The sequence below is a fragment of the Salvelinus fontinalis genome, unplaced genomic scaffold, assembly GCF_029448725.1.
Source record: "Salvelinus fontinalis isolate EN_2023a unplaced genomic scaffold, ASM2944872v1 scaffold_0448, whole genome shotgun sequence".
NCBI lineage: Eukaryota > Metazoa > Chordata > Actinopteri > Salmoniformes > Salmonidae > Salvelinus > Salvelinus fontinalis.
The window spans coordinates 74,306-87,575 of NW_026600657.1; the positions used below are offsets into that span (position 1 = coordinate 74,306).

Sequence of the window (13,270 nt, forward strand, 5' to 3'; positions counted from 1 at the left end):
TGAGTCGATACATGTTAGAATCACCTTCGCCAACGGTTACCGCTTGTGATTCTTTAATTTTGTTTTATTATTTTGTTTAGAGGGTGGATCAGCTTTGATATTGCACATAGATTGTAGCTTCTATCAATGTAAGTGTCTGCATCATTTCCAATCCCCCATATATATATATATATATATACCAGGGGAGGCTGGTGAGGGGAGGAAGACTCATAATAAAGGCCGGAGCAGAGCAAATGGAATGGCATCAAACACCAGGAAACCATGGAAACCATGTGTTTGATATATTTAATACCATTCCACTAATTCCACTCTAGTCATTACCACGAACCTGTCCTCCCCAATTAAGGTAACACCAACCTCCTGTGATATATATACATATATATATTGTAAATATATATATTATTTTAAATATATATTTTCCTTCTTTATTTTCTCCTAACCCTACCACCCCTCCCCTAATTGAAATTTGAACTTTTTTTTTTACTAAATCCTGACAAATTGTCCAATCCTGCCAACCACCTCCCCGCCCCCGCCCCCGCCTCCATCCTCCCTCCCACCCTACACCACTCTCTCTCTAATCAGGGTTTAGATTAATCTCTCTGCTGCCCCCATCCTGATTGCTCTCTCTCTGTCTCTGGGTCCCCCAGGCTCCCTCCTCCCTGACCTGACTGATTGGGAATGAGGGATTTGGGCTCAGAGAGAGAGATGGGGAGAGAGAGAAATTAAGAGAAAGAGGGTGAGGGACAGATATGGAGAGAAACAGGGAGAGAGAGAGGGATGGAGAGAAAGAGGGAGAGAGAGAAGGGAGAGAGAGAAAGAGGGAGAGATGGAGAGAAAGAGGGAGAGATGGAGAGAAAGAGGGAGAGAGAGAGAGAGAGAGAGAGACAGACAGGAGGAGAGTAGCTGTTAGGGTTTAGAGTGTGCTGCCAAGTCATGTGACATTCCAGTGGGGGGAACTAGAGGAGGGGGAACCTTGGAAGAGGAGGAGCATGGTTCAGGGGGGATCTTCTTTGGCATCGCACCAGGTCTAAGGAGGGAGGGGGTAACCATGTCGATCAGTGATGCTGCTGAAGAGAACCAATCAGAACATCAACCAGACAGTCTAGTTTTAATGAACAATAAACACAACCTGCCCTCTTTTTTATTATTTTATTGACTTTTTCACATTTCCAATGTATTGTAATTGGAAGAGAAGAAAAAATAACAAAAAGGCACAAATTCACAGTAAAAGAAACAGAAATGAGGGAGTGAGAGGGGGAGAGAGAGAGAGAAACAGAGAGGGATAGCGGGAGAGAGAGAGAGGGAGAGAGAGGGGAAGAGAGAGAAAGAGAGAGAGAGAGAGGGAGAGTGAGAGAGAAGACAAAAACATCAATACTCTGGGGTTCTGAACTCATTATTAATACTCTGGGGTTCTGAACTCATTAATAATACTCTGGGGTTCTGAACTCATTATCAATACTCTGGGGTTCTGAACTCATTATCAATACTCTGGGGTTCTGAACTCATTATTAATACTCTGGGGTTCTGGACTCATTATCAATACTCGGGGGTTCTGACCTCATTATTAATACTCTGGGGTTCTGAACTCATTATTAATACTCTGGGGTTCTGAACTCATTATTAATACTCTGGGGTTCTGGACTCATTATTAATACTCTGGGGTTCTGGACTCATTATTAATACTCTGGGGTTCTGAACTCATTGTTAATACTCTGGGGTTCTGAACTCATCATTAATACTCTGGGGTTCTGAACTCATTATTAATACTCTGGGGTTCTGAACTCATTATCAATACTCTGGGGTTCTGAACTCATTATTAATACTCTGGGGTTCTGAACTCATTATCAATACTCTGGGGTTCTGAACTCTGTATTAATACTCTGGGGTTCTGAACTCATTATTAATACTCTGGGGTTCTGACCCTATTATTAATACTCTGGGGTTCTGGACTCATTATTAATACTCTGGGGTTCTGAACTCATTATCAATACTCTGGGGTTCTGAACTCATTATCAATACTCTGGGGTTCTGAACTCATTATCAATACTCTGGGGTTCTGAACTCATTATTAATACTCTGGGGTTCTGAACTCATTATGAATACTCTGGGGTTCTGAACTCGTTATAAATACTCTGGGGTTCTGAACTCATTATTAATACTCTGGGGTTCTGGACTCATTATTAATACTCTGGGGTTCTGAACTCATTATTAATACTCTGGGGTTCTGGACTCATTATTAATACTCTGGGGTTCTGAACTCATTATCAATACTCTGGGGTTCTGGACTCATTATTAATACTCTGGGGTTCTGGACTCATTATTAATACTCTGGGGTTCTGGACTCATTATTAATACTCTGGGGTTCTGGACTCATTATTAATGCTCTGGGGTTCTGAACTCATTATCAATACTCTGGGGTTCTGAACTCATTATTAATACTCTGGGGTTCTGGACTCATTATCAACAGTCTGGGGTTCTGAACTCATTATTAATACTCTGGGGTTCTGAACTCATTATTAATACTCTGGGGTTCTGGACTCATTATCAACAGTCTGGGGTTCTGAAGTCATTATTTATTATGTTTACAAACCCAGGGAACTAACAAGAATATCTATGAGGTCGTCTCTGTCAGCCAACATCTCCCACCAGGTGAAGGGAGTCTTCTGACTCTATAGTCCCATAAATACCAGGGCCCAATCCTAAATGGACCCCTAGACCCTACGCCCTATGCACTTGTGGAGATCTGAGAGGATTTGACTGGTATAAGAGGATTTGATTGGTTTAAGAGGATTTGATTGCTATAAAGGATTTGATTGGTTTAAGAGAATTTGATTGGTATAAGAGGATTTGATTGGTTTAAGAGGTTTTGACTGGTTTAAGAGGATTTGATTGGTTTAAGAGGATTTGCCTGGTATAAGAGGATTTGACTGGTATAAGAGGATTTGATTGGTATAAGAGGATTTGATTGGTATAAGAGGATTTGATTGGTATAAGAGGATTTGACTGGTATAATAGGATTTGATTGGTATAAGAGGATTTGACAGGTATAAGAGGATTTGACTGGTATAAGAGGATTTGATTGGTATAAGAGGATTTGATTGGTATAAGAGGATTTGATTGGTTTAAGAGGATTTGACTGGTTTAAGAGGATTTGATTGGTATAAGAGGATTTGATTGGTATAAGAGGATTTGACAGGTATAAGAGGATTTGATTGGTTTAAGAGGATTTGATTGGTTTAAGAGGATTTGATTGGTTTAAGAGGCTTTGATTGGTTTAAGAAAGATGGTGAAACTTCCACCTAACCTGTCAAATCCTCTCCGATCTCCACATAAGGAGTAGGGTTATAGGGTTTAGGGTTATAGGGTTTAGGGTTTAGGGAATAGGGTTTAGGGAATAGGGTTTAGGGGTCCATTTGGGACTGGGCCTTGTTAGTCCTACAGTAGGTGTTTAACATGTCAGCTAACCACATCATATGGTATAACAATCTGATGCCCGACTGAGCAGTTGATGACGTGGCACACAACCATTGGTTGATGTAATGCGATGTCTGCAATGTAGTCAGCCTGAGACATCGTCATTATGTTTCTAACCATCTCAGACCACATCTAGGCCCTCCTCCTTATCCCTGACTAGAGTTCCCTACCAAATGGGACCATATTCTATATATATATGGTAACCTACTTTTAACCAGAGCCCTATGGCCCCTGGTCAAAAATAGTGCACTATATAGGGAGTAGGGTGCCATAGGTCCCTGGTCTAAAATAGTGCACTATATAGGGAGTAGGGTGCCGTTTAGGACACAATCCAGTTCTGAACAAGACTTCCCCTTTAACTGACCAGCTCTGGACTTCCCCTTTAACTGACCAGCTCTGGACTTCCCCTTTAACTGACCAGCTCTGGACTTCCCCTTTAACTGACCAGCTCTGGACTTCCCCTTTAACTGACCAGCTCTGGACTTCCCCTTTAACTGACCAGCTCTGGACTTCCCCTTTAACTGACCAGCTCTGGACTTCCCCTTTAACTGACCGGCTCTGGACTTCCCCTTTAAGAGACCAGCTCTGGACTTCCCCTTAATGTGAGAGATGTTAGCAGCTCAGTTTACTGACAGAGGTACTACAACATCCAGAAAAAAATATATCTATACACCGTCCTGTCAACAAGACGTGGTCCCTGGGAGAGAAGGGAGCAGTGAAGGGAGTAGTGTAGGGAGTAGGGGGTAGGGGCTAGGGAGTAGAGGGTAGGGAGCAGTGTAGGGAGTAGGAGGTAGGGTGTAGGGAGTAGGGGCTATGGTGTAGGGAGTAGGGAGCAGTGTAGAGACTAGGGGCTAGGGTGTAGGGAGTAGGGGCTAGGGAGTAGGGGCTAGGGTGTAGGGAGTAGGGACTAGGGAGCAGTGAAGGGAGCAGTGTAGGGAGTAGGGGGTAGGGAGTAGGGTGTAGTGGCTAGGGGGTAGGGGGTAGGGAGCCGAGTAGGGGGTAGGGGCTAGGGAGCAGTGTAGGGAGTAGGGGCTAGAGTGTCGGGTCTAGGGTGTAGAGGCTAGGGTGTAGGGGCTAGGGTGTAGAGAGTAGGGTGTCAGGGCTAGGGTGTAGGGGCTAGGGTGTAGAGGCTAGGAGGTAGGGAGTAGGGTGTAGGGGCTAGGGTGTAGGGGCTAGGGTGTAGGGAGTAGGGTGTAGAGGGGATGGGTGTGCTGTAGGTCTGGCAGGACAGTATATATATATGTGTTCATCTACATTAATTTTATTTACATATACAATATCAGTACATACTGAATATCACACAGAAGACAACCAGAGATGCTCGATGGATGGACAGTGTTGATGAAGGAAGATAAGGATATAGAGAAAGAGAAGGATGGAGGAGAGGAGGAGAAGAGGAAGATGAGGAGGAGAAGAAGGAGGAGAGGAGGATGAGGAGGATGAGGAAAGGAAGATGAGGGGAGGAAGAGGAGGAGAGCAGGAGAAGAGGAGGAAGGAAGGAGAAGGAGAGGAGGATGAGGAAAGGAAGATGAGAAGAGGAAGAGGAGGAGAGGAAGAGGAGGAGAGGAGGAAGGAAGGAGGAGGAGGAGAAGAGCATCTGAGAACACTCCTCCTTCCACCCTTCTACTCCCCGCCCTACCTACAACCTCCCCCTCCCATCCCCCTACCTCCCCCACTCCCTTCTACCTGCCCCTTACCACCTACCTCCTCCTAAACAGAATAAATACTGTAATACAGACAGCTACACCAAACACACACACACACACACACATCACACCACTACAGGAACCAAACCTAGCCTGGGTTGTGAAGGAGGAGGATGGGGGGGGGGGGGGGTCGACAATAACAGAAAAATGAGAAAGAAAGAGAGAAAGGTAGAGTGAGTGGAATTATTGCTATCGCTGGATACAGCAGAGAAAACAGGAGAGGACACACACAGCTGCAGTCACACACTCCAAACAGACGCCTACAACTCCCAGCAACCCTTGCAGTGGACAGGACGGGGCTTATGATGGTGTGGAGGGGGAGCGATTGGATGAACTTGATTGAGCTCCGACCACACTGCACCAGGGTGAAGTTTCCACTAGGGACAGATCTAGGATCAGCTTCTCCAACCTCCTATCTGAACATTATGGGGCTGCAGTGGATAGCTGTTGACTTGCAGGCTGCTGACCAATTCTGCTTCCCAACATTTATTTTAGCTGGTTTTAACTTATTTTTTGACATAATGTTTCTGAGATCATTTCCTACGACCGAAAACATCTTCTGGACATCGGAACATCACTAACCTAGATTTGGATTGAGATTTCTACTTAAACGAGTCGGCAGCTCGTGGACGTCCCGCTCGTTCCGGACCAGGCCCTAATCCTCGGGACTAGAAACAGGAAGAGAGGCAGACGAGCTAAATAAACCACCTTTACCCGCTGTTCTATTGTACCACCACTGGAGAATAAACTGGACGAGATCCATACGAGACTATCCTATCAACAAGACCTGAACAACTGTAATAGCCTATCAAGGACATGGATAGTATACAATGAGTGTACAAAACATGAGGAATGCTCTTTCCATGACATAGACTGATCAGGTGAATCCAGGCGAAAACTATGATCCCTCATTGATGTCACTTGTTAAATCAACTTCCATTAGTGTAGATGAAGGGGAGGAGACGGGTTAATGAAGGATTTTTAACCCTTGAGACAATTGAGACATGGATTGTGTCTGTGTGCCATTCAGAGGGTTATTTGGCAAGACAAAACATTTAAGTGCCTTTGAACGGGGTATGGTAGTAGGTGCCAGGCACACTAGTTTGTGTCAAGAACTGCAACTCTGGGTTTTTCACACTCAACAATTTATAAATGTATGTTTAGTGTTAGTTTCCTTACATTTTGCATCAGTCTAATGCATTGTTAGTTGACCTTTCTTTCCTCTGTCACGTTCGTATGGTTGTTCATGAGGATCACTAGTGGATCATATTAGGCCGGTTTGTGTCAAGAACTGCAACGCTGCTGGGTTTTTCACACTCAACACTTTCCCGTGTGTATCAAGAATGGTCCACCATCCAAAGGACATTCAGCCAACTTGACACAACAGTGGGAGTCAACATGGGCCAGCATCCCTGTGGAACGCTTTCGACACCTTGTAGGGTCCATGCTCAGAAAGATTGAGGCTGTTCTGAGGGCAAAAGGCAGGGGGATGGGGGCTCAATATTAGGAAGGTGTTCTTAATGTTTTGTCATACATCTATCTGTTTTTTGCATCGTCAAGACCGAACGGCAGCTTGAAACGGGGTGTGTCTCTTTATTGACAACAGCTGGTGATCTCTAATATTAAGGAAGTCTGGAGGTTCTGCTCACCTGAGGTAGAGTACCTCATGATAAGCTGTAGACAGTACAGTTTACCAAGAGAGTTTTCATCTATATTTTTTTCATAGCCGTCTATTTACCACCACAAATCAACGCTGGCACTAAGACCGCACTCAACGAGCTGTATACGGCCATAAGCAAACAAGGCAATGAACATCCAGAGGCGCCGTTTCTAGTGACCGGTGATTTTTAGTGCAAGAAAACTGAAATCTGTTTTACCTCATTATTATCAGCATGTCACCTCTGCAACTAGAAGTATAACAACTCTGGACCACCGAAACCAAAACTCCACAGACAGAGACGAGTACAAAGCTCTCCCGCCGCCCTCCATTTGGCAAATCTGACCGTAACTCTATCTTCCTGATTGCTGCTTACAATCAAACTCTCAAACAGGAAGTACCAGTGACGCGCTCAATACGGAAGTGATCCGATGAAGCGGATGCTAAGCTACTGGGTTGTTTCACACAGACTGGAATATGTTTCCGGGATTCATCCGATAACGTTAAGAAGTTTATCACATCAGTCAGTGGCTTCATTAATAAGTGCATCGACAACGTCGTCCCCACAGTGACCGTGCGTACACATCCCAACAAGAAGCCATGGATTAAAGGCAACATCCACACTGAGCCTAAGGCTGCAACTCTTAAGGAGCGGAACACTGATCCACACGCTAAATCCCGCTACGACCTCCGATGAGCCATCAAACAGGCAAATCATCCATACAGGACTAGGATCAAATTCTACTACGCCAGATTCTGATGCTCGTTGGATGTGTAGCCTAGTGGTTAGCCTAGTGGTTAGAGCGTTGGACTAGTAACCGAAAGGTTGCAAGTTCAAATCCCCGAGCTGACAAGGTAAAAATCTGTCGGTCTGCCCCTGACCAAGGCAGTTAACCCACTGTTCCTAGACCAGTTAACCCACTGTTCCTAGACCAGTTAACCCACTGTTCCTAGACCAGTTAACCCACTGTTCCTAGACCAGTTAACCCACTGTTCCTAGACCAGTTAACCCACTGTTCCTAGACCAGTTAACCCACTGTTCCTAGACCAGTTAACCCACTGTTCCAAGGCCGTCATTGAAACTAAGAACTTGTTCTTAACAGACTTGCCTGGTTAAATATATATATCAAATTTATAAGTCGCTCTGGATAAGAGCATCTGCTAAATGACTTAAATGTAAATGTAATGCGTCAGGGCTTAAAAATATCATGTACTACAAAGGGAAATCCAGCTGTGGCCCAGTGACGTGAGCCAACTAGATGAGCTAAATTGCTTCTATACTCACTTCGAGACAAGCAATACTGAACCATGCATTTGAGAGCACCAGCTGTTCCGGAAGACTGTGTGATCACGCTCTCAGTAGCCGATGTAAGTGTTACCTTTAAACAGATTAACATTCACAATGCCACGGGGCCAGACGGATTACCAGGACGTGTACTCAAGAGCACGCACTGACAAGCTGGCAAGTATCTTAACGGACATTTTCAACCTCTCCCTGACCCAGTCTGTAATACCTACATTCAAGCAGACCACCATAGTCCCTGTGCCCAAGAACGCCAAGGTAACCTGTCTAAAATGACTATCGCCCACTTGCACTCAATGTAGCCATGAAGTGCTTTAAAAGACTGGTCATTGCTCACATCAACACCATCATACCAGATACCCTGGACCCACTCCAATTCGCATACCGCTCCAACAGAGCCACAGATTATGCAATCTCTATTGCAATCCACACTGTCCTCTACAACATGGAAGAACACCTATGTGAGAATGCTGTTCATTGACTACTCAGCATTCAACACCATAGTACCCTCCAAGCTCATCACTAAGCTAAGGAACCTGGGACTGAACACCTCCCTCTGCAAGTGGATCCTAGACTTCCTGACCGGCCGCCCCCAGGTGGTGAGGGTAGGCAACAACACATCCACCACGCTGACCCTCAACACGGGAACCCCTCAGGGGTGCGTGCTTAGTCCCTTCCTGTACTCCCTGTTCACCCACGATTGCATGACTCCAGCACCATCATTAGGTTTACTGATGACTCAACGGTGGTTGGCCTGATCACCGACGACGATGAGACAGCCTATAAGGAAGAGGTCAGAGACCTGGCAGTGTGGGGCCAGGATAACAACCTCTCCCCCAATGTCAACAAGATAAAGGAGCTGATCGTGGACTACAGGAAACCGAGGGCCGAGCATGCCCCCATCCACATCGACGGGGCTGTAGTGGAGCGAGTCGAGTGTTTAAAGTTCCTCGGTGTCCACATCAATAAGGAATTATCACACACACCAACACAGTCGTGAAGAGAGCATGACAACACCTCTCCCCTCAGGATGGAGATTCGGCATGGGTCCTCAGATCCTCAAAAAGTTCAACAGCTGGACCATTAAGGGAAAAGATTTGGCATGGGTCCTCAGATCCTCAAAAGGTTCTACAGCTGCACCATCGAGAGCATCCTAACTGGCTGTTTCACCGCTTGGTATGGCAACTGCTCGGCCTCTGACCGGAAGACGCTACAGAGGGCAGTGCGTACGGCCCAGTACATCACTGGGGCTGAGCTGCCTGCCATCCAGGACCTCTACACCAGGCGGTGTCAGAGGAAGGCCCTAAAAATTGTCAAAGACCCCAGCCACCCCAGTCATAGACTGTTCTCTCTGCTACCACATGGCAAGCGGTACCGATGCACCAAGTCTGGAACCAACAGGACCTTGAACAGCTTCTACCTCCAAGGCATAAGACTACTAAATAGTTAGTTAAATAGCTACCCGGATTGATCTGCATTGATCCTTATTGCATTAACTTTCGTTGGACTCACTTACGCTACTGCTAGGGTTTATTATCTATCCTGTTGCTTAGTCACTTCATCCCTACCTATATGTACATACCTAAATTACATTGTACCCCTGCACATCGACTCGGTACTGGCAGTGGTGGAAAAAATACTCAATTGTTATACTTGGAGTAAAAGTAATCATACATTAATAGAAAATGAATCAAGTAAAAGTAAAGGTCACCCAGTAAAATACTACTTGAGTAAAAGTCCTTAAAGTATTTGGTTTTAAATATACTTAATTATCAAAAATAAATGTAATTGATAAAATATACTTAAGTATCAAAAGTAAAAGTAAAAGTATAAATGTTTTCTATTTCCTTATATTAAGCAAATCAGATGGCAGGGTTTTCTTGTTTTAAATATGTACTGAGGCGCATTCCAACACTCTGACATAATAAACAAACAAAGCATTTGTGTTTAGTGAGTCTGCCAGATCAGAGGCAGTAGAGATGACCAGGGATGTTCTCTTTCAACGCGTGAATTAGACCATTTTCCCGTGCTGCTAGCCATTCAAAATGTAACGAGTACTTTTAGGTGTCAGGGGAAAATGTATGGAGTAAAAAGTACATTATTTTCTTTAGGAATGTAGTGAAGTAAAAGTAAAAGTTGTCAAAAAATATAAATAGTAAAGTAAAGCACAGATAACCAAAAAAACTACTTATGTAGTACTTTAAAGTATTTTTTACTTAAGTACTTTATACCACGGGGTACTGGTACCCCGTGTATATTGCCAAGTTATCATTACTCATTGTGTATTTATTCCTCCTGTTATTATTTTTCTATTGTTTCAAAATATTTCTCTGCGTTGCTGGGAACGGCCCGTGAGTACGCATTCCACTGTTAGTCTCCAGCGGTTGTTTACAAAGCATGTGACAAATAAAGTTTTATTGGATTTGAACCTGCAAAACTGACCCAAGATCACCCTATAGGGGGAAACTTCACCCTTCAACCAACCACCGGCCAGGTAGGCATCGCTTCTCCCTTCTGAACCATTCTATTGGCCATCAGGTATAAGGTCCGCCTACCTGGCACTTTTGTTTGTTGCCACAATCTATCAGTTGATCAATGGTTGATATGAAGAAGAGGGGAATGAAAACAACGTGATTGGAGGATGAAGAGGAGGAGGTGTGGTGATCAACCCAATCAGAAGACAGGATGACCCATAGAAAACAAACAATCAATAAAAACAACAGTCACAACGAGATCAAAACAACACTGATCAGAATACAGTTTGGTCCTGAAAGAAACTGACAACCTTTAATACAGACGAGCGGATGCTTTAGAAACCCTGTTTATATTATAATACATCTCAACACTCACAGCTGGGCCTTATTGCCCCATACACTATATATAGTGGATATGTACACTAGGACTGACTGTCTGTCTTAATAGCAGACTGTACCAATCAGGGGAGGGCGGGGACCAGGGGGTGGGGGGGGGGGGGGGGGGCAGACAAGCCCTGTTGACAGAGAGAGAGGAAGAGGAGGAAGAGGAGGAGCGTTGAATCCGTTGGTGTCTGTCAGGTTTACAGTTCTGATCTGAGAGAGAGAGGGAGAGAGAGAGAGGGAGGGAGGGAGAGAGAGAGAGGGAGGGAGGGAGGGAGAGACAGAGACAGAGAGAGAGAGAGAGAGTTGTATAAATAATGATAATCAATTAACAGGTATATTCTATATAACAGGTATATTCTATACTAACAGGTATATTCTGTACTAACATATACATTCTATGTAACAGCTATATTCTATACAAACAGGTATATTCTATTCTAACAGGTATATTCTATAGTAACAGGTATATTCTATATAACAGGTATATTCTATTCTAACAGGTATATTCTATACTAACAGGTATATTCTGTACTAACATATATATTCTATGTAACAGGTACAATCTATACTAACATATATAATCTATATAACAGGTATATTCTATATAACAGGTATATTCTATACTAACATATATATTACATACTAACATGTATATTATATACTAACAGATATATTCTATACTAATTCTATACTAGGTCCCACTAACATTCAGAACAACAGTTGTTGGATACTGTGTTGTTGGATACTGTGTAGTTGGGTACTGTGTTGTTGGGTACTGTGTTGTTGGGTACTGTGTTGTTGGATACTGTGTTGTTGGATACTGTGTTGTTGGGTACTGTGTTGTTGGGTAATGTGTTGTTGGGTACTGTGTTGTTGGATACTGTGTTGTTGGATACTGTGTTGTTTGATACTGTGTTGTTGGGTACTGTGTTGTTGGGTACTGTGTTGTTGGGTACTGTGTTGTTGGATACTGTGTTGTTGGGTACTGTGTTGTTGGGTACTGTGTTGTTGGATACTGTGTTGTTGGATACTGTGTTGTTGGGTTCTGTGTTGGGTACTGTGTTGGGTACTGTGTTGTTGGGTACTGTGTTGTTGGGTACTGTGTTGTTGGATACTGTGTTGTTGGGTACTGTGTTGTTGGGTACTGTGTTGTTGTATACTGTGTTGTTGGGTACTGTGTTGTTGGGTACTGTGTTGTTGGATACTGTGTTGTTGGCTACTGTGTTGGATACTGTGTTGTTGGGTACTGTGTTGTTAGATACTGTGTTGTTGGGTACTGTGTTGTTGGGTACTGTGTTGTTGGGTACTGTGTTGTTGGATACTGTGTTGTTGGGTACTGTGTTGTTGGGTACTGTGTTGTTGGGTACTGTGTTGTCGGGTACTGTGTTGTCGGGTACTGTGTTGTCGGGTACTGTGTTGTTGTGTACTGTGTTGTTTGATACTGTGTTGTTGGGTACTGTGTTGTTGCATACTGTGTTGTTGGGTACTGTGTTGTTGGATACTGTGTTGTTGGATACTGTGTTGTTTGATACTGTGTTGTTGGATACTGTGGTGTTGGGTACTGTGTTGTTGGATACTGTGTTGTTGGGTACTGTGTTGTTGGGTACTGTGTTGTTGGATACTGTGTTGTTGGGTACTGTGTTGTTTGATACTGTGTTGTTGGATACTGTGGTGTTGGGTACTGTGTTGTTGGATACTGTGTTGTTGGGTACTGTGTTGTTGGGTACTGTGTTGGGTACTGTGTTGTTGGGTACTGTGTTGTTGGGTACTGTGTTGTTGGGTACTGTGTTGTTGGGTACTGTGTTGTTGGGTACTGTGTTGTTGGGAAATGTGTTGTTGGGTACTGTGTTGTTGGGTACTGTGTTGTTGGGTACTGTGTTGCTGGATACTGTGTTGTTTGGTACTGTGTTGTTGGATACTGTGTTGTTGGGTACTGTGTTGTTGGGTACTGTGTTGTTGGGTACTGTGTTGTTTGGTACTGTGTTGTTTGGTACTGTGTTGTTGGGTACTGTGTTGTTGGGTACTGTGTTGTTGGATACTGTGTTGTTGGCTACTGTGTTGATGGGTACTGTGTTGTTGGGTACTGTGTTGTTAGATACTGTGTTGTTGGGTACTGTGTTGTTGGGTACTGTGTTGTTGGGTACTGTGTTGTTGGATACTGTGTTGTTGGGTACTGTGTTGTTGGGTACTGTGTTGTTGGGTACTGTGTTGTTGGGTACTGTGTTGTTGGGTACTGTGTTGTCGGGTACTGTGTTGTTGTGTACTGTGTTGT

The 13,270-nt window shown here is 44.1% G+C and overlaps 1 protein-coding gene across 1 annotated transcript in view; it reads right to left on the reverse strand.

Moving 5' to 3' along the window:
• Positions 1-11,110: 11,110 nt before the first annotated feature.
• The window catches only part of LOC129846085 (phosphatidylinositol transfer protein alpha isoform-like), a gene marked incomplete at its 5' end in the record, with an annotated part of 70,389 nt that continues 68,229 nt past the window's right edge, over positions 11,111-13,270 (reverse strand). The window contains one exon of the mRNA XM_055914077.1: positions 11,111-11,208. The remainder of the gene's footprint in view (positions 11,209-13,270) is intronic.